Source organism: Anabrus simplex, chromosome 2 (genome assembly GCF_040414725.1).
Source record: "Anabrus simplex isolate iqAnaSimp1 chromosome 2, ASM4041472v1, whole genome shotgun sequence".
Classification (NCBI taxonomy): Eukaryota; Metazoa; Arthropoda; class Insecta; order Orthoptera; family Tettigoniidae; genus Anabrus; species Anabrus simplex.
Window position 1 is genome coordinate 424071828 of NC_090266.1, and position 22200 is coordinate 424094027.

Here is a 22200-nt window from a genome sequence, read left to right on the forward strand (position 1 = left end):
AGAAATACCAAAGAAGACCTGCAAATGCTACATATCTCAGCTGAAGACGCCCTTAAGAGATCTCTTCCGCAAGAAAATATTGACGAACGGGCTAAACCGAGACGAGCAACCGAAGAGAAGACACGGTGCCCCTTGGACAGAGGAGCGTAAGCAGGCCCACTCACAAAGAATGAGGGAAATTTGGGCTCTAAAGAAGGTCAAGTTCAGTGTCAAATGCAACAAGACTTAACGTGGTCCTTGATGGCCCCAGCGAATTATATATATATATATATATATATATATATAAATAATAATAATAATAATAATAATAATAAAAAAAAATTAATTTCGTGTGGCTATTCTTAGCAGAGTGCAGCCCTTGTAAGGCAGACCCTCCGATGAGGGTGGGCGGCATCTGCCATGTGTAGGTAACTGCGTGTTATTGTGGTGGAGGATAGTGTTATGTGTGGTGTGTGAGTTGCAGGGATGTTGGGGACAGCACAAAAACCCAGCCCCCGGGCCATTGGAATTAACCAATTAAGGTTAAAATCCCCAACCCGACCGGGAATCGAACCCAGGGACCCCCTGGACCGAAAGCCAGTACGCGGACCATTCAGCCAACGAGTCGGAAGTAATAATAATAATAATAATAATAATAATAATAATAATAATAATAATTTGAGTTTGATACTTGTATTAGTTACCCATGGGTGAGAGAACTTTGTTTTCAAGTTATACCTGTTATCGCACTTGCGTCAGGATCAATACCTATATCTCTTTCCTGCCAATACGTTTTCTATGTATATACATGTCTCCATATCTAACCTCATCCGACTTATTAATGGCATTACATGATCTATCTTTACAAGCCTGATGTCCTATATTTCATGTGAATACCTATTGCATTCTGTTCTCAACATATTCTATTTGGTTAATATTATGACTTATTATAATTGACTGATATTGTAGGCATTGTACTATATCGTTGGTTCACTTCTCTAGTAAGATATAGTCTTTATTTATAATGAAGACTACCTATAACCTCCACAAACATGTCGCGCTGTTTAGATCACTCGCACTGGGCGAGTTGGCCATGCAGTCAGGGGCACGCGGCTGTGAGCTTGCATCCAGGAGATAGTGGGTTCGAACCCCAGTCAGGAGCCCTGAAGATGGTTTTGTGGTTTCCCATTTTCACACCAGGCATATGCTGGGGCTGTACCTTAATGCCATGGCCGCTTCCTTTCCACTGCTAGGCCTTTGCTCTCCCATCGTCGCCATAGGACATCATCCCTACTTGAGTTCGCTGTACCCTGATCACCGCTCCCTAGACCACCCAGTTTCCCTGAATGTACCTCCCTATAACCCTTGTAAACAAATTTCCTAACTTGTATGTACAACTGCGGTTTAAGTGAAGGTCATCTGAGTGCAGATCTCTATCTCCTACCCACCCATTAGGATGTAGAAATCTCACTCCCAGTTTCCGACAAACCCACTCCATAGTCTCATTTAAATCCCCAATCACCTTCCAGTCAGTATCTCTCCTACACAGTATTCCACTGATAACAATATCTGTTGCCTTAAACTTCACCTGTGCTGCATTTACCAGATCCCACACAACCCCAACTACAGTAAAACCTGTTAATTCAAAGTCATTGGGACCCAAAAATTGGACTTCGAATTACGTGACTTCCAGTTCACCACCAACTCGTAATTGAGAAATGCCAACCCTTGCCGCATCACGAGATATTCTGCATGCAGTCACGTTGATTCACAATTTAAACCTTTCAAATGGCGTGGAGAAAATTATGTCCGAAATGCTTCCAACGAGGTGCATATAGATTATTCATATAATGCATTTCAGTAAATCACTGGCAAACATAACCTCATGCAACGAAATAAAAAAAAAACTCAGAATTCAAAGACGTGGACAAATTATGTTAGCTCCCCTGTGCAAATCCTTTATTTTTGGATTAGTGTACTGTTTCCATTTTTAAAATGCCTTATACTTGCACGGAAAGTGCCAGACTCTGTTAAAACGTCATAGCTTATCAAACTTTCCTATGACTAGGGAGGAAGTCTCTTGCTTCCGTGTGCATTGCAACACCTCCACCCTTGTATGATTCCCTGGGTGGCACTTCTCTTCTTTAAAACCATAAGTCCGTTTGGGCTAGCCATTAAAAAAAAAAGCTGTTTCATCGGTATTGACAATATTGTTCAGTGCGTACGAATTGTTTATATGAGTCACGCTTTTTCGCCATATGTCGGCATCGCTAGTGTTCGCGGATTCTGCTTCTCTGCACACTGCCTGCTACATAATATTGTGGCATACCTTAAAACATTGACTTACTTGACCTAATTCATGTTGTTCCTTGTGTAACATAGGGCATCAACAAAGCATCTCCATCTGATCCTGTTGCCAGCCAACCTCTTCACCTCCCTCCAGGTCTTGCCTTCTTCCATTGCCTCCATGTATCCAGATCTTCGCCACGTTAGTTTGGGCTTTCCTCTCCTCCTCTTATCCTGCGGGTTCGAATCCAGTGCCTCTCTCTTGATGGCTTCATTCCCTTTCCTCAACATATGCCCTATCCATTTCTTGTTCTGCCGCTTTATCTGTATGGCGATCTCGGTTTCATCCGTCCTTTTCCATAGTTCATGATTGGAGATTACTTCTAGCCAGTAGATGTTTAGAATTTTCCTTAAAACAGTGGTTGACAAAAATCTGCAACTTGGAGGTAATCACTTTAGTCACTTTCCAGGTCTCGGGCCCATATAGTAGAACAGCCTTGACATTGCTTTGGATAATACGAAGTTTGGTCCTGATAGATATTTTGTTATTCTTCCATACCGGATAGAGCCGAACAAAGGCACCATTTGCTTTTTGTATGCGTTCAGAAACATCCTGTACTGCTCCTCCATCTTTGGTAACAACACTGCCCAAGTAGGTGAAACTATCCACATCCTCTATAGGTTTATCACTGAAGACAAATGGGTCTAGTTTGTTGGTGTCCATCCTTAGGGCCTTGGTCTTCTTTGAGTTGATCGTTAGTCCCACCTTTTTTCCTTCTTTTACCAAGTCTTCAACCTTTGATTGCATTTCACCATGTGTCTCAGACAGGAGACACACGTCGTCAGCGAAGTCTAGGTCTTCTAACCTATTAGCCAATCCCCACTGGATACCACGTTTCACATTTCGCGTTACATTCCACATTACCACATCAGTCACCAGCAGGAACTTGGTTGGTGAGAGGATACAACCTTGACGTACTCCTGAACGTACAGATATAGGCTCAGATACACGGCCCTCATGAATGACTCTGCATGTATTATGATGTGTTTCCTGAACGAGGTTGGTAATTTGTGATGGCACTCCATACTGCTTCACTTCCTACCACATAGCTTGTCTGTTGATCGAATCAAAAGCTTTTTCAAAGTCGATGACCACTGCATAGAAGCAAGATGACCACTCAGCACACTGCTCCAGAATTATCCTCAAGGTGTTTATTTGGTCTACACACGAGCGATTCGGTCGAAAGCCTGCCTGTTCCCGTCAGTGCCTCAAGTTGATATACTCCTTAATTCTGTTCAACAGAACCATGGCGAAGACTTTGCTAGGGATTGAAAGAAGCGTAATGCCCCTCCAGTTGTTACACTTTGACATATCGCCCTTCTTTGGCAACTTCACCAGCAACCCACATTTCCAATCTGTTGGGATTTCTCCATTAACCCATATCTTCTCAAATAGCGGCTGCAACATATTGGCAGTGGTATCCATATCAACCTTCATGACTTCTGCTGGAATATTGTCAACACCTGGTGCCTTACCAATATGCAACTCTCTCAATGCCCGCTTGATTTCCACCACTGTTGGAATGCAGACTTTAATCCTTGGGTCAGGCTGGGTTTCTTCTTCTTCTCCTTCTCCTCCTCCTCCTCCTCCTGCATCTACTTGCTCCTCCAAGGAGTGGTTTAACACCGCAGAGAAATGTTCCTGCCATCGCTTCAGTTGATTCTCGGAGTTTGTTAGGACACCGTCTTTGTTTCTGACTGGACGGTTTTTCTGCATCTGCTTCCTTGCCAGAACTCTGGTGATGGTATAGAGTTCTCTAAGATTTCTCTTTCTGGCTGCCTCCTCTGCTTGTTGAGATAGGTCATCTATCCATTTCCTTTGATCTCTCCTCACACTTCTATTTACTTCCTTATCCTTCACAGCATATTTGGATTGCCATTCTGCCTTCCTTGCTCGTGTCTTACATGCATTCATTACTTCCTTTATCTCTTCTTTTTTTGATAATTTCCCATGTCTGGTCAGTCATCCAGTCTTTTTTTCTCCTGTCCTTAAAATCCAGGATATTTTCACTTACTTCAGTAAATACAGATCTAGTCTTAACCCATTTTTCCTCAATAGTTTCATCCTCCGCCTCAGTGAGTGCTTGGAATCGATTCTTTAGTTCTATCCTGAAGGCTTCTTTCACATTTCTGTCATCGCTTAGCTTTCCAACATCATATCGCTTCCTTATCTGGTCTGTCCTCTTTTGTGCCTGGATCTTCATTCTAAAGGTAGCCACAACAAGATAGTGATCACTACCAATGTCCGCACCTCTCTTGTTCCTCACATCCAACAATGAACTCCTCCACCTTCGTCCAATAGCCACATGATCTATCTGGTTTTCTGTCCTATGATCCGGTGATACCCATGTCACCTTATGGCAGTCTTTGTGGAACTATAGTACCACCAATAACCAAATCGTGGCTTGCACAGAAGTCCACAAACAGCTGTCCATTCTCATTTTGCTCTTCTAAACCATGCCTTCCCATAATATGTTCAAGTCCTTCATTGTCCTGTCCCATTTTTGCATTCAAATCCCCTCCAACTAGGACGATATCCTTCCTTTTCTGTTTCTTAACCGTTCTATTAAGATGTCCATAGAACGCCTGTTTGTCTTCCTCCTCCGCCGAAACTATAGGTTCATAGCACACTATCAACACAGTGTTTCTAATATTGGTCTTAAAACGTGCCACTATTATCCTTTCTGTCACTGGGTACCACTCCATAAGGCTCCTCTTGGCCTCCTTATCCATTAATATACCCACACCTTCATAACTCGCTCCATCGCCCTCGGGTCTTCCAGATTATACAAATGTTGCTCCATCATGGGTTGCCAATTCCCCAAACTCGCTCCATCTTACCTCGCTCAAACCTAGGATGTTCAGGCCATAAATCCTCATACATGCCACTGCCTGTCGTAGCCTTCCACTTTCCCGCAGAGTCCTCACATTCCATAGCCCAATTTTTGTTAGCCTTTTCAAGCCAAAGGTCGTCATCTTTGGATCAGTCCGGTTTCTCATTGTTGATGTTTCTGTAATAAGGTAATTTAAGGTTGTGCGAGTTATTGGCCCACAGCACCCGAGCTTGGTGGTGGGGCTGCCACCTACGCCTCCAAGCCTGCTGTTTTCCGTTGGGGTAGTCTGTCTCCCTTACCCTCTGAAGATCCCTCTTCACTACAAGGCAGTGGTTTTCCTCTTTATTTTACACCAAAAGGAAGGGTTGCCTCCTCCACCAACTTTGCCGTACCAAAGGTCTCCTTCTCCTTCCCCTCCTCCTCAGTTGCCATTAAGGACTTCACCTGAGCCCCATTAGCCATTACTTTTCAGGGTTCCTCTAAGGCCTTCACAGTTTCTGTAGCAGTCCTGGGGCACACAAGGTCCTTGCTGTACTTCACCCTTGCAGGCTATCCCCTACTTCGTACTGTTGCCCGTCCCCCATGACGTGGACGAGGGGTTGGACTTACGGGGGACACCTTAAAACATTGAATACAAAGAATTACGATTTCACTCGAACGGGGGACACCTTAAAACATTGAATACAAAGAATTACGATTTCACTCGAACTTAGCAAATATGAAGCTCACTATAGACACACCGGAGCGAGTGAAAGTGCAGAAAGCTACTCTTGCACGTTCCGGAAGATGCATTATATGACGACGTGGATAAATTTTGAATATAAATTACTCTATAAAATACTTTTTAAATGTAAAGGCAGTTTTGAATTAAATGTCTGAATTTCGGTAATGGGATCGGTGTTGTTCTTCAAATTACGAATTATCCATATTTAAAATTAAACAATTTAAATAATATACACAGACGTACCTAATCTTTCAGAGTGTGAGAGCTTCTTTGAATTAGGCGGGATTTTGAATTAACCAATTTTGAATTATCGAGGTTCTGCTGTACATCAATACTTCTACCTGCTTGCCTTATGTTGTTGGTACCAATGTGAAACACTACCACCTTCTCCTTTCCTTCTTCCTTCTCTTCTACTTTCCTCAATATCTGCCTCAATCCAATTCCTGGATAACATTCTACCTTGGTTCCCTTTCCTCCACACACTTTCCCCACATGTCCCATGACGGGCCTCAACCCTACCCTCTTCCCTCCTGGTCAGCCCTATTTTTCCTGACATCTGCAGAAGCTACTTCCTCCTCCCTTTGCTCCCTCCCATGACCCTGTTCCACCAGTTTTTTCCTATCTTCTACTCTACATTTCCCTTTCCTACATTTTCCCTTTCTCCTACCTCCATACTTCTCAGCAACAGTTCCCTGTTCCTCATCTTCCCTCTGTTGTTCTATCTGCAGTGATTCATACAGATTTATCACTGAGACCTGTCCTATATTCTTATCCTGGATAGAACCCTTAGCCTGCAATCTCCGTCCCCTTAAAACATTAGACCATCAGACTTCTACAATTTCGTCCTTCCCATTCCTCTTTTACATCTACTCTATCCTGTACATTGTTTGAGGGAGGCCTACCTCCCTTCCTGTCTTCTGAGAGAATCCTAATTTTCTCCCTCAAACTCGCCAACTCCTCCCTCATACTCCTTAATGCCTGGCCACACCCACAGTTCCTACACTTGCACTCCTTAGTCATTCTTTATGGAAAAATGAAAATAAAAGGAAAAATAAAATAACTTAGTTTGTGTAAAAAAATAAAATAAAAAAAAATAAAATAAAAAAGCACACACATTAAGGACGACACAAACACCCAGTCCCTAGGCCAGGGATATTAATCATTCACAATTAAATACCCCTGACCCGGCCGGGAATCGAACCCGGTGCTGGCGGACACGTTGCCCCCTACACCGCGGGGCCAGACAGGTAATTAATATACTACTACACTACAACAATAGTACTTGGTTGTACTACATTTTTATCCTACAACTCCCTAAACAGGATAAAAACTGCTGTTAATTACTCATTACGAAAAGGAATAAACAAGAATTACACAATTTTAAACTGCAGTTAAGGCAGAATTATAGTGTTTGTACAGATATTTCTACTATACTGCGGAAATATTTTACAATAATAGAATAAGCACACTAATTTCTAATAATTACACTGCTTTAAACAACAAACAACAATTTCTAATAAGATACTACAATTTACCACTGTACAATAATTTTCAACTACATTCAGACGTATCCTAGTTACAATAATTTACTACTAAGCACAAACAGAAGTGAAAATTTGAAGTTAGAAATTCTGAAGCACTACTCAAAGATTAGCAACAAAGCTAAATGGGTAGACAGATCATTATTAGTACTATTTTTATCCTACTATGCTCTAATAGATACACACGAAAGATACATACACAAAGATATACATGAATATTGCAAGCAAGATACCAATGTATCGTATCTACCCTCAACTGAAATGTGGTTATATGATTTTTACAGCTGGCAGATTACTATTATTTCTGCTACTGCGCTGGACAAAGTGTCTTCAAATGCTGAAAAATAAGGTTGTCTAAAATAATTTCTGTCAAAACTATGCCAGAGATTTGAATTACAATATTCTTGGGATATATGAATTTGATTAACTTTTACTCGAATAAACAAAGATGCAAAGTATAAGTATGCCGGGATTATAGTAAACAGCTGCTTCTTATGTTTTTTACTCAACTACGATATACTCTTTGGTCTCGTCAGACTGCAGCAAACAATGGTCAACAATCCAAAGACTGTTAAGTAATTATTCAGTGAAATACCGTGTATTCTCTTTAACTTCTTTTTAAAATGAAGTCCACAGATGTATCATTTTATTTAATTGAATAAAGTACTAACTTCGTGATAGTTTGGACGGATAACTATATGAAATACCAGCTTTGTCTGCACAAATGTAAGAACCTCGGAAATTACATCTCCTTATGATAATGTGCCTTTGTAAGTATTATACCAACAAACCTATAGATATTTTTAAACAATTTAAAAAAGTTAATATTACTGCGTAAATTATTTCCTAACCCTAAATTTGAAACAAAGTACACCTAGCTAGCCTACTTAGAAAACTTAATCTACTGGACACCAACTGAACTACTTGATATAAAATTCAAATAAATCTCACTACTCCCAATTTCTACCAACAAGCACTAAACATCAGTATATAAATAGCAATTAATGGATCACACACACACAAAATTAAACAATTTCAGTAGGTTTTATCTACTTTATCACTACGATAATGCAAGAGCACTCTCAACAGACGACCATTCACAAGTGTGTCCAACGATGGAATCCCATCCAACAATGGAACAAGTCTTGGATAGGTCAATAGCAATATAATCTGTTTTGACCTCCTGAACCTAAAATATTGGCTATATCTTGCTGGAATCCTACAAGTTGGGCCTCGCTGGAATGACCCTTCCTTTCGGTGAAACTTACAAACTGACTTTTCATCCAGTTTACAGTCATACCGTTGTCTGCTGTCCATGTAACATGATAATTTGCCTTAATAAGTATTATGCCAACAAACCTAATTTTTAAACAATTTAAAAAAAAAAAGTTATTATTACCTAACTAATAGTAATCAACCAGCTGTAGAAAACATATAACCACTTTTCAGTTCAGAATTGTAGTGTAGATACGGTATATTAGTATTTTGCCCGTTATATTCATGTGTATTGCATTCGGACGAGATCAAAGAGTATATCGTAGTTGTGTAAACAAATAAAAGAATCAGCTGTTTACTGTCCAAGTAACAACATTTTTGAGGTCTTTTCGTAGCTGCTCACAATCCTGTATCTTGTTAACTACTCTATACAGTATAACATCATCCACAAATAGCCATTTCTGTGATTCCAGTTCTTTACTCATATCATTTATTTATATATCATTATAACAGACTATATTGATAATGAACTATCCAAGACTTTTGATAGGATAGATCATGGGAAATTGCTGACGAAAGTGAGGGGTATTGAACTAGAAGAAATAGTTCTTTTAAAAATAGGAAAGATCATAATATGAAGATAAAGTTGGAATTAAAAAGGACAAATTGAAGCAAATATTCATGTATGGGATGGAGAGTAAGGGATTGGAATAAAATATGAAGAGAAAGGTTCAATAAATTTTCAAAGTTCTTTGAAAGTATTTAAATACTAAGTAACAAACTGATGCAGAATCTACCTAAATGCAAGAAGATTGATTATTGAAGGAGGGCACTTGTTTGTACTACAATCCTGTAAGTTGATCATACACTATCGCTGCACTTATTGCTGCCGAGGTACTTGGACTTCGTTAGTGACTATTGTGTATGGCTCCTTGGCTGACTGGTCAGCATAATGGCCTTTGGTTCAGAGGACCTTGGGTTTGATTTTCAGTCGGGCTGGGGATTTTGAACTTGTCCAGTTAATTCTTCTAGCCCACGGGTTGGGAGTTTGGTTATAATCAACCAACAAATAGCTAATGGTTCAATAATAATTGAACTCTATAGACCCCCATATTAAATTATCATAAATTATAAATTTATTTATTGGGGACAAATATTTCAAGTTCCCTACGGGAATCATCTATATCAACCAATATTAAATTCATCATTGAAGCTGAAGTAAATAAATTTCTTAATTATCTTGACTTAACTATCACCAGGGACACTACACATCTTTCGATAGTAGGTTCGAACCCCACTGTTGGCAGCCCTGAAAATGGTTTTCCGTGGTTTCCCATTTTCACACCAGGCAAATGCTGGGGCTGTGCCTTAAGGCCACGGCCACTTCCTTCCCACTCCTAGGCTTTTCCTGTCCCATCGTCGCCATAAGACCTATCTGTGTCGGTGCGTCGTAAAACAACTAGCAAATAAAAAAAATAAAAAAAACCACATCTTTCTTTTAACATTTACAGGAAACCCACACAGGTCTCAAACTGTATTAGACAAGATTCTCTTCACCCAGCAGCACATAAAGGTGTTTTTTTTCCAGCATGGTACATAGAACCATTAACATTCCTCTTTCCCAAATTATTATTAAGGAGGAGATCAATGCCATTTATGCAATTCCTCTGCGAAACAGATGTAAGAGGAACATGGTAAGACAAAATGGTGAAAAAGAAAAACAAGATTCCCAGTATGCTTGCCAGTACTTCAAGAAACGAAAAGAAAAAGAAATGTCATCACTTTATCATATAATAATGATAAAATTTATCACGTCTCCAATTTGTTCAAAAGAAGTAATTTCACAGTTGCCTTTGGAGAATTAGTGTTATTGATCTTAATCTTCTACAACACAAATTTAGTTAATGGCATTAGAAAATTCTTAAACTTGGGAGTCTACGAACTAAAATATCCACAATGCAAACAGAGCTATGTGGGGCAGACCAGAAGAAGCTTTAGCATCAAATATCAGGAGCATTTTAATGCTAAAATATAAAATACATTTTAGGGCATGAGTTTGCACATCCTATGGGATTTCCTGATGGATTTTAATTTCATTGTTCTCTTTTAATAATTCAGCATAAATGGTTTAGTACTGATGGTATTTAGCTGAAAATGTCCACTAAGAAGACGAAACATGTACAGTTCGCGAAACTTTTAGCGATAGTTCATTTTTCAGGGGTGAGGAATAAGGAGGGAGTTATTCTGGTTCCAGTAATACTGCCAACTGAATGGAAATAAAATCTGAATTGAATTCAATCATTCCGTTTCATCTTTAGAACAAGACCTTAATATCATTTATCGGAAGTATAGGCATACTACTCAACATTTTCGAGAACATTTATATCCATTTAGAGCAAAGATTCAATCCTATAGAGAATCTTAACAAGATTTCTGAAAAACTGAAAGTCTTATTTGACGAGTTATTTGAAGTTATAAAAAAATGGAAAACACGAAATAAACTGCTCCCCAGCTCTTCTTGTTTTGCATTAGTACCATCCACTTTAGTCCTTCCCTCTCTACCCCTGCCACCAGCAGCTGACAAGGTCACCTCCCAATTGGAGCGCTCAAGTAATACACAGAGAACCAGTCGCATTCTAACAAGCCTGCAGACCAGCTTGAGAATTTCCAATGGAGCCAGCGGAGAGTAAGTTGTCACTTAACTTCCATATTCTTCTTTAGGTTCTTTTTCTTTAGTCTTTAATCTAATTTGGATATTGTCTTTGTTTTTAGACCTCGCACGTTTTACGTGTTGCGTGTGGTTATTAGCACAATCTCAATATTGTTGTAACCTATGGCTTTATTGGGAAGTAACTCTAATATAAAGATCTCGGTATGTAAAAGGTTCAGTGGTTTCCTGTTGAAGTTCACTACAGCATAAAATAAGATATCCACGCTACAGGAGGATGTTTATCCTAATTTAAACGTTTTTTTTTATGCACTTTGTTATATGTGACAAGTAATTTGGTTCTCACTGTATCAAGATCCTGTGTATCAACACATCAAAGAACAATTTTAAGACTTCAGTGATTAGCTTGCCAGTAATATGTGTGGTGTTTTACAGCTTGATAGATGCACTTCCTATTCATATTTTGATTTGATGTCTCGTTCTGGTTTTAATGAGTCATGTAGTGATTTTGTGATGGATTTTAATTTCATTCTTCTCATAATAATTCAGTATAAATGGTTTAGTACTGATGGTATTTAGCTGAAAATGTCCACTAAGATGACGAAACATGTATAGTTCGCGAAACTTTTAGTGATATTTCATTTTCCAGGGGTGAGGAATAAGGAGGGAGTTATTCCGGTTCCAGTAATACTGCCAACTGAATGGAAATGAAATCTGAATTGAATCAATAGTATGATCAGTCGATATGAATTTTCTAAACCATCGTTTCCGTGTAGGAGTTCTAGGTTGTTCCTGAGATGTACTTTGATTTTCCTCGCTCACATTCAAGCTTAACGTATATTTTGACTTTCCTGTTAAAATAACAACAGTATTTAAAGTGTTGCAGTTATACTGCCAGATGTCTCATGGCGATGCATAATCGAATCATTTTTTGTGTCGGAGATTGCCAGTGTGAATCTCGAAGATAACCAAGGTCTACCAATTCAGCACTAGGGAGCCAAACTGTCACTAAGTTTCGCGTAGTGTACTGGTATTTGCTGTCGGGTAATACCTTTTATCGGAATAAATAGTGTATTGAATTGGTGGATCTTTTAAATTTGTATATATTTAAAGCAAATTCAGGAGGGGGGAATTGAGATGGAACAACTTGCATGCATACATACATACATACATACATACATACATACATACATACATACATACATAGACTCTAAATTTGTTCATAACTTCCTGAAACATTATACCTTTGAGTCCAATAAATCTGTAAAAAAAACTCAGAATTTTGTAGAATCATAAGACTTAACCCTCCAACTGGGACAGACTGGCCATGATTTTTGTATATGTTACCACGAACATGTTAAAGATAAACAATACAACAATTTCTCAGCCTTTGCTGGCCATATTTCAGATTACCAAAATTATTTTTCCTCATTAGAAAAAGGATCTTTCTATCGTATCACAATGAGGAGTTTCCTTTTGAGGATATAATGAGAATATCTTAACGAGTATAGACCAAAGACTGAACCCTGCAGGCAATCTGAATGAGGTGTCCGAGGATGTTAATATTCTTATAGACACTATAATTAATACGTTTTTTTTAAAATCATTCCACGAATAATAAGGTTTGTCTGAATACCAATCAGTTCATTACATTACCTTTCTATTTCATAACCCCTCCTCAACCCGTATCTGATACCATTCCCATTCTTCCCGCTAACATTCTCCCCTCTACCCCGTCAACCCCTCTATCACTCCTGCAAAGCACAGTCAGTTGTAGCAGGCTCTTAACAGCAGGACGTGAACAATTCGACTTAAGGTTGGAGAGGATGTAATTTGTTTCATTTCATTTTTAATTCCACCCTCTTTTTACTTTCTTTTGTTCTCAACCGACACTCATAACACTTTTCGTTTCTGAAACCATGGAAAACCATCTTCAGGGCTTCTGCCAGTGGGGCTCAAACCCACTATCTCCCGGATGCAAGCTCACAGCTGCGCGCCCCTAACCGCATGGCCAACTCGCCTGGTACCTTCATTTTTACTAGTCCGGCTTTATTAGGAGTTTGCAAAAACGTCCCACATAATAAGCCAAGACCTAAAATTTACATCTTCAGATACCAAAGGCTTCATTTTAATGTCAACAAATCTGGTTCACTCCAAGAATTACATCAGCGCTGCATCATATGACCTTCAAAAAAAAATTTCAACTGACATGAACTTGTCATTTTAGCCTCAACATAGTTATAGCTCAATGTTTTGCTGTATGATACCTTTTGCTTTTAGTTTTAAATCTTATTCAAGTTTTAGTGGATGATGTATGATTTCTATATTCTAGGATGAAGTGTGTACTAATCAATGTAAATAAATTGAAGAAACTTGTATTATATAGGTGGGGACTCTCTTACAAGCCTATTAAGTGATAATATGGAGATAACATGATGTATATTATGTCACATCAGTTATGTAGTGCCAATGAACATGCGTTTGTAATAGGAGATATAAAACGCCAAATAACTGGACACAATTACCATCAAACAGACAAGTGCTTGAAATTTTATTTTATAACATACAGGAGGTAAAATTAACTGTCAGTATAAGTGCTAATCTTGCGGCTTGTGAGACCTTGATACTTCAGGAGAAAGCAAGAATTCCGACACAAGAGCTAATCAGCATTGTTCACAAAAACTTATTAACTTGTATTTCGAGTGGAGAAAATTGCAAAAAAAAACTGAAACAAGTGTGAAGATATGATACTGTATAGGCTTTTGGGCTTATGCCATGTCAAGAAAATAAGGTGAAATTCTTAACGTTTCGCAGGGAACTGTGCTCTGCATCCTCAGAAGAAATCTAGACTGTCCACGAGAAAGGCTTCTTAAACAATGACACTTTAAATTTGGACGTTATAATAGAACTGCAAACATGGTACATTCATTAATGACAAGTGTGAAGATAGTTTAAGCATCATGAGGAGGAGTTTCAAAATTATTCGTACAATCTATTTGATATTGCACATGTGAATTCTCTACAAATGAAATTGGAAGACATGTTTTTATTTTGGCAGAGAGACACCTAAAAGGCTACCTTGCAGGAGTAGACCAAAAGCTCACGGCGAAAGAAGAAAGGGCAAAGCAAAGAAAATTGCAAGAAGAGAAAAGTAAATAGAAATAAGTGTGCAGTGTCTAAATCTTCTGCTGTATCTCATCATCTAAAGGTTCAGATAACGCACTTAGAAGTTCAGAAGAAATCAACGTTGGTGAATATTTAGGAGAGACTTCTGAGAGTACATCAATGCAGAATGCTTTAAGCCATACTTTTCAGTGTCGACTGCTAAAAGTAAAAGTAACTTAAAAGCTTTTCAGTCTGTCGAACACACAATTTCAATATAAATATTACATTATAACATACTTGTAAAGAAAGAAAAAAAACAACATTATTAACAAGGAATAAAAATACACACTAAGCAAAGAATGACATGTTTTGTTCTTAAAAGAACATAATCAGATTCTGTCAAGTCACATTCAGTATTTGGAAATTTTTACTTCTGCCCGAACATCCATGAATTTAAAATTTGGAACTTAGTCCTGCTTTGTCACTACTTCAGCGTGTATTCATAAGGTTTGGGCAAAAATAACCGTAAATATTTCCAAATATTCAATGTTACTTGATAGAATCTGACGTTCTTTCAAGAATGTAACATGTCATTCTTTAATAGTGTGTGTTTTTATTCCTTGTTTAATGTGGGTTTTTTTTACAGGTATGTTATAGTGCAATATTTATACTGAAATTGTGTGTTCGATAGACTGAAAGCTTTTAAGTTACATTTAATGCAGAATGCTGCAAGGCGCGGTATGAAAAATGTTATTACTCGTAAATTAGTGGCTGCTTTGGATAGATGTCAGCAGAGTGTAAGAGATTCTGTATATATCCTTCAGGTGACAGCGGAGGCACTTGGCCACAATACTTAAGAACTCTCTCTTAATAAATCTTCTGTTCATCGAATTGGACAGAAGAGAAGAGACTGTTCTGAAACAATGAAGTCTGCTTTCAAGAATTATATGCTTGCAATTCTTACCGTTTATTGGAATGGTAAATTGTTGCCTGCAGTAAATAAAATGGCATAAGGTTTTAGTGCCGGGAGGTGTCTAAGGACTTCGGCTCGTCAGGTGAAGGTCTTTTGATTTGACGCCCGTAGGCGACCTGCGCGTCGTGATGAGGATGAAATGATAAAGACTACACATACATCCTGTCCCCGTGCCAGGGGAATTAACCATTTATGGTTAAAATTCCCGACTGTGCCGGGAATTGAACCCAGGACCCATGATGCCAAAGGCCAGCACGCTAACCATTTAGCCATGGGGCCAGACGTTGCCTGCAGTGAACATCAGTGACCCAGATGTATTACTCTTGATGATGAAATTGCCTTCCAGTTGCTGTTACATTGTGGCAAAGTGAGCAGCTCATCGAGGTTCCAAAATTACAGAATTCTTCTGGTAAAGAGCAAGTGAACACAGTTTGGAATGCATTAATGTATTGTGATATAAAGGACAATGTACGAATTCTCTACTGTGACATAACTGCATCAAACACTGGATGTTTTAATGGAGCATGTGTCTTACTTGAACAAAAATTGGACAGGGAATTGTTTTTTCCGTGTAGTCATCGCATATATGAACTTATTTTACGATATGTATTTGAATGTAAATTACGTATGTAACAAGCAGACCTAACATACCAATTTTTGAACATTTTAGGTGAAGCTGGGAAAGTGTTAATGCCAATGATTTTCAAAATGTAAAAGAGACTTTTCAAATGTTTTTTAATGAGTCAGAAATTAAAGAAATGAGAGTTTTATGGAAGTGAATTTCATAAACCAACACTAAGAAGTGATTATTGTGAACACTAGAGCTCTCTGCAATGTTGGGAGGACACTCTGGAGAAGAAAAAAAAGAAAAAAAAAAAAACCCTCCTGGGGCGATGCATCAAGCTCGATGGATGGCAATAGCTACTTATTGTTTTAAAATGTTTCTGGTAAGATCACAACTTAAACTATCCATTGTAAATGCCTAATGAGATGTCTCTCTGCTCATTGTATCTGTTTAAATGTCAAACCATGGTTTCATTGCAGTGTACTTGTCAAGAACTCTGATTCTTGAAAGTTCTAATATCGTATGAAAGGACAGATTCCACAATTTCAAAAGAGCTCTAAAGAAATTGTCACAATATGTGGTATTTATCAGAAGAATTCTCTCTCCTATTACTCCTCGATGATGAAATAGACGAACAAATCAAAATCAAAATGGTAGCAAATTTAGCTAGAGAGAATCTACATTTGGAGAAGAGAGATATTCCTCTTTGTGGAAAATTGGATGGACAATTTCAAAGCAATAGACTACTTAGTCTCAATAAAAGCAGAGATCTATTCTCTTGCTTGAAGATGGTCATTAGTTTTATTCAAGAATGTCCTTCAACATGGGCGAGCAGCACTTCATATTTAGAAGCTCAAAGGATAGTTATAGAGTTCAAAGCTATGAATGACTGTGCTAAAAGAGGAGTTAAATTAACCCTTGGCCATCCCTTTTTTTCTGAACACTCCTGCCTCTCCAGCTCCCTTTAAGAATCTGCTTGCGGAGGGATAAGAGACAGCGCAAACGTATGGACAGCATATTGATAAAAATCAAATAAAGCAAACACAAAAGAAATATAATACATTCAGGAGCAATGTTCAGCATTTTTAAGCCTGAAATTCTCTGTCACTTTTTATATGTAATTGTGCATTGTGTGGAACTTCACAAAACTCTCGTCAAGATGTTACCCAGGCTTTTTTGTACAAGTATTTCAGAAAAACGCTGTCTCACGTCATCCTCCCCTTTCACTTTATGGTCACTATAAAACCGCGCAGTCTTTAGTTCTCCTTTGTGGATGAGAATAAATGAAATGGAGACGACAATTTAGACTTTTTTTTTGATCAGAAGTGGATGGCCGACCACGCTTATGAGAGTCCTTGTTCCTTACAGCTCCAACTGCTTTATCGGTTCACTTCTGTATTGTCTGTGTTAAACTTGATTATTTTGGCTATTGTACAGAAGAAAACTTTTAATTACTGCTCCCTCTAACAGCCAAAAGAACATTTTACCCCACCATTTCACTGACCTTCTAGTAAAACCATAAGCAGATGAAGTGATCTGCCAGATGTACCCCACCCATGTACTTACTGTACTCGCATACAACTTTTGGTTTCTGGAGCACTTAATTTTGTTTTCCCTTCATCTTTCTATCTCCTGCCTTGAATTATTGTAGCAGGTACTCAGCATTGACACAATGCGTTCGTCTTTCCATAGAAAGAGAAGAAACCTGTTATCTTTCTGATATGAATGCACTTCATATTTTGCCATTGTTTTCACTGCTTTCTTAGCAGAAGTTGGTAACCCCTTCCTGTTTAACATTACCGTTCCAGTAAGATGGTACCCAAGTTTTAGCAGCTCCATTGCTAAAGCATATTGTTGTTGGAGTCATCAGTCCATAGACTGGTTTGATGCAGCTCTCCACGCCACCCTATCCTGTGCTAATCTTTTCATTTCTACGTAACTACTGCATCCTACATCTGCTCTAATTTGATTGTCATATTCATACCTTGGTGTACGCCTACTGTTCTTACCACCTACACTTCCTTCAAAAACCAACTGCACAAGTCCTGGGTGTCTTAAGATGTGTCCCATCATTCTCTCTCTTCTTGTCAAATTTAGCCAAATCGTTCTTCTCTCAACAATTCGATTCAGTACCTCTTCATTCGTGATTCGATCTATCCATCTCACCTTCAGCATCCTTCTGTAACACCATATTTCAAAAGCTTTTATTCTCTTTCTTTCTGAGCCAGTTATCGTCCATATTTCACTTCCATACAATGCCACGCTGCACACAAAAGTATTCAAAAACATCTTTCTAATTCCTATATCAATGTTTGAAGTGAGAAAATTTCTTTTCTTAAGATAGCCCGTCCTTGCTTGTGCTAGTCTGCATTTTATGTCCTCCTTACTTCTGCCATAGTTTTGTGATTCCCTTTCCAAATTCCTGGTTGATTTCCTTTACTGCTTGTTCTATGTAAACATTGAAAAGGAGCGTGGGGGTATGTGTAAACTGCAGCCTTGCCTCACTCCTTTCTGGATTGCTGCTTCTTTATCAAAATCCTTGATTCTTATCACTGCAGACTGATTATTATACAGATTGTAGATAATTCTTTGTTCTCGGTATCTGATCCCAATCACCTTCAGAATCGTAAATAGCTTGGTCCAATAAACATTATCGAATGCCTTTTCTAGATCTATGAATGCAATGTATGTGGGCTTGTCCTTCTTGATTCGATCCTCTAAGATCAGACGTAAGGTCAGGATTGCTTCACGTGTTCCTACATTTCTTCTGAAGCCAAATTGATCTTCTCCCAACTCAGCTTCAACTTGTTTTTCCATTCTTCTGAAAGTAATAAGTGTTAAAATTTTGCAGGCATGAGATACTAAACTAATGGTGCGGTAGTTTTCACACCTGTCAGCACTGGCTTTCTTGGGAATAGGTATAACAACATTCTGTCGAACATCGGATGGGACTTCTCCTGTCTCATACATCTTACTCACTAAATGGAATAACCTTGCCATGCTGGTTTCTCCTAAGGCAGTCAGTAATTCAGAAGGAATGTCATCAATTCCAGGTGCCTTGTTCCTATTTATGTCTCTCAGCTTCTGTCAAACTCTGACCTCACAATTGGGTCTCCCATTTCATCAGCATCAACAGCCTCTTCTTGTTCCACTTTTACCTTGATACAACTGTTGGATATGTTCTTGCCATCTTTCTGCTTTGTCTTCTTTCCCTAGAAATGGCTTTCCATCTGAGCTCTTAATGTTCATCCACCTAGATTTCCTTCTTCCAAAGGTTTCCTTGATTTTTCTGTATGCAGCATCTACCTTTCCCAGGACCATACAACCTTCGACATCCTTGCACTTCTCCTCCAGCCATTCTTCCTTAGCTACCTTGCGCTTTCTATCCACTTGATTCTTTAATCGCCTGTATTCTTTTCTGCCTCCTTCATTTCCAGCATTCCTGTACTTTCGTCGTTCATCAATCAGGTCTAGTATCTCCTGAGTTATCCACTGTTTCTTAGTTGATCTTTTCCTCCTTCCTAACATCACTTCAGCAGCCCTACTGACTTCATTTTTCATGACTATCCACTCTTCCTCTATTGTTTCTTTCAGCCTTTTCATTTAGCCCTTGTGCCACATGTTCCTTGAAACAATCCCTCACACTCTTTTCTTTCAACTTGTCTAGGTCCCATCTTTTTGCATTCTGTCCTTTCTTCAATTTCTTCAACTTCAGATGGCATTTCATGACCAACAAGTTGTGGTCAGAGTCCACGTTTGCTCCTGGGAAAGTTTTGCAATCCAACACCTGGTTTCTGAATCTCTGCCTAATGATAATGAAGTCTATTTGATATTTTCCAGTGTCTCCAGGTCTCGTCCACGTATACAGCCGTCGTTTATGGTGTTTGAACCAAGTATTGGTAAGGACTAAATTATGATCAGTGCAGAATTCATCCAGCAGAGTTCCTGTTTCGTTCCTTTGTCATAATCCGAATTATCCTACTGTATTTATTACCTTCTCCTCCTTGGCCTACCACTGCCTTCCAGTCTCCCATCACAATTAGATTCTCGTCACCTTTTACATATTGTATTAAATCTTCTATATCTTCACATATTCTTTCGATTTCTGCGTCATCCGCTGAACTAGTAGGCATACAGACCTGCACTATTGTGGTGGGCATTGGTTTGGTGTCTATCTTGACGACAATAATTCTTTCACTATGCTGGTCATAATAGCTTACCCGCTACCCTATTTTCTTTTTCATTATTAAACCAACTCCTGCATCTCCCGTTTTTGATTTTGTGTTGATAATTCGGTAGTCGCCTGACCAAAAATCCTGTTCTTCCTGCCAACGTACTACATCTACATCTAGCTTTAGTCTATCCATCTCCCTTTTCAGATTCTCTAACCTACCACGATGATTCAAACTTCTAACATTCCATGCTCCGACTCGCAGAATGTCAGTATCCATCTTCCTGATAATCGTCCCCTCTCGTGTAGTCCCCACCCGGAGATCCGAACAGGGGACTAGTTTACCTCCGGAATATTTTACCCGGGAGGAAGCCATCATCAGTACATCATTCGTACAGAGCGAGCTGCATGTCCTCGGGAGTTAGTTACGGCTGTAGTTCCCCGTTGCTTTCAGCCGTGTAGCAGTATCAACACAGCTAAGCCATATCCTGTGTAAAAACCTGTCTGTAAGTACATGGAAACCTGTCGCACCATTGTGCTGATGACAACTTTATCACACAGATGAAAGAAAATCCAAGATATAAATGCCAGATGGGTTTGAGGAAGAGAACTTGTTGTGGTCTATGGTATGGCTCAAGTGCTGCAACATACCCTGTTTCAGAATCAGCTAAAACAAATATTCTAAGGCCCCATTTTGTTGGTTTTTGTGGATTGTAGCACTTTAATATAATTCTTCCTTTGAAACCCACTGTACTTTCATCTATACTGATGTTACGACATGGTACATAGAAAGTGATGAATATCATAATTGATCCGTATTGAAGATACTATATGTAGGATGCTAAATAGTTTATTATGTCACCTACTCAATACATTAGAAATTTTAAACATTCAGGAGTTTATCATTATTTCCATATTAGACATGTTTCGCCCTTCTATGAGGCATAAATCAGGTACCTGATTTGTAATTAAATTGTAAATACTATGATATAATATTGACATATTACAGTGGGATAGTCAAGAGAAAAACAATGTTCATTGATGATGTAGATACCAATATATCAGCCGTTGGCTGTAAATTATCAGTTGTGAAGGATAACGGTGTCAAAATGTTAGGGTATGTCCTACAAAAGATGACTTAATATATTAACATGGGGCAGTTTAAGGGAAAGATAAGTGACTTTCACTAATAGGTAAGACCACAGCGTATTTGATACTTCTGCTGGACACTGTCAGATGACTGATGATGCCCTCAAAGAAGGGCGAAACATGTCTCGTATGGAAATGATAAATTCCTAAATGTTTAAAGTTTCTAATGTATTGAATAGGTGACTTAATAAACTATTTAGCATCCTACATATGCTACATAGAACTCCCTAAATTTACAATCCAAATATTCGACCAAGTTTTGCATTTTTGTTCCTCTACTAACTCCCTGCAGTTGCCCTTCAGGTGGAGGACAAACATGTAACATCCAGAATATTTGCATAAACCTCTTCCGGGGGAACACATCGGTATAAAATGGGCACTTATTTAACCAATCTTCTGAAAAATAGTCTTGTAATTCAGGCTTACTGTTCATTGCCATATTTAGGTCTATGCCTAAAAATGCTTTGAATTCATGAAGAGTAACATCTATCCACGACCTCCAAATAGACTCATGTCTGAGGGGTGTAACCTATTGAATGTTTACCCTAGCATACCGGTTAGTCTTGCGCACAATTTCAGACAATAACTAGTCAGTCATGAATAACTGGAAAAGGTGAAGGTCACTCTTATGTTTAGTCCCTTGCGGTGTCTTATAACCTGACGTACCTGTGAACGGGATTCCTTTCAAGTCCAAGTCACGGTATTACCTCCAGCCATCTGTAGAGGTACCAGCACTGCCATTTAGCATACTTTTTTCATTATTGGGATCTTCATCACACAACTCACCAACACAATCTAAAACTATTTGCTTTAAGTCGTACCGACACAGATAGGTCTTATGGTGATAATGGGACAGGAAAGGCCTAGGAATGGGAAGGAAGTGGCCGTGGCCTTAATTAGGGTGCAGCCCCAGCATTTACCTGGTGAAAA

The 22200-nt window shown here is 38.8% G+C and overlaps 1 protein-coding gene across 1 annotated transcript in view; it reads left to right on the top strand.

The window, feature by feature from the left end:
• The window catches only part of Snx1 (sorting nexin 1), a 339596-nt gene that overhangs the window by 312474 nt on the left and 4922 nt on the right, over positions 1-22200 (top strand). The gene's annotated exons all lie outside the window — the stretch shown is intronic.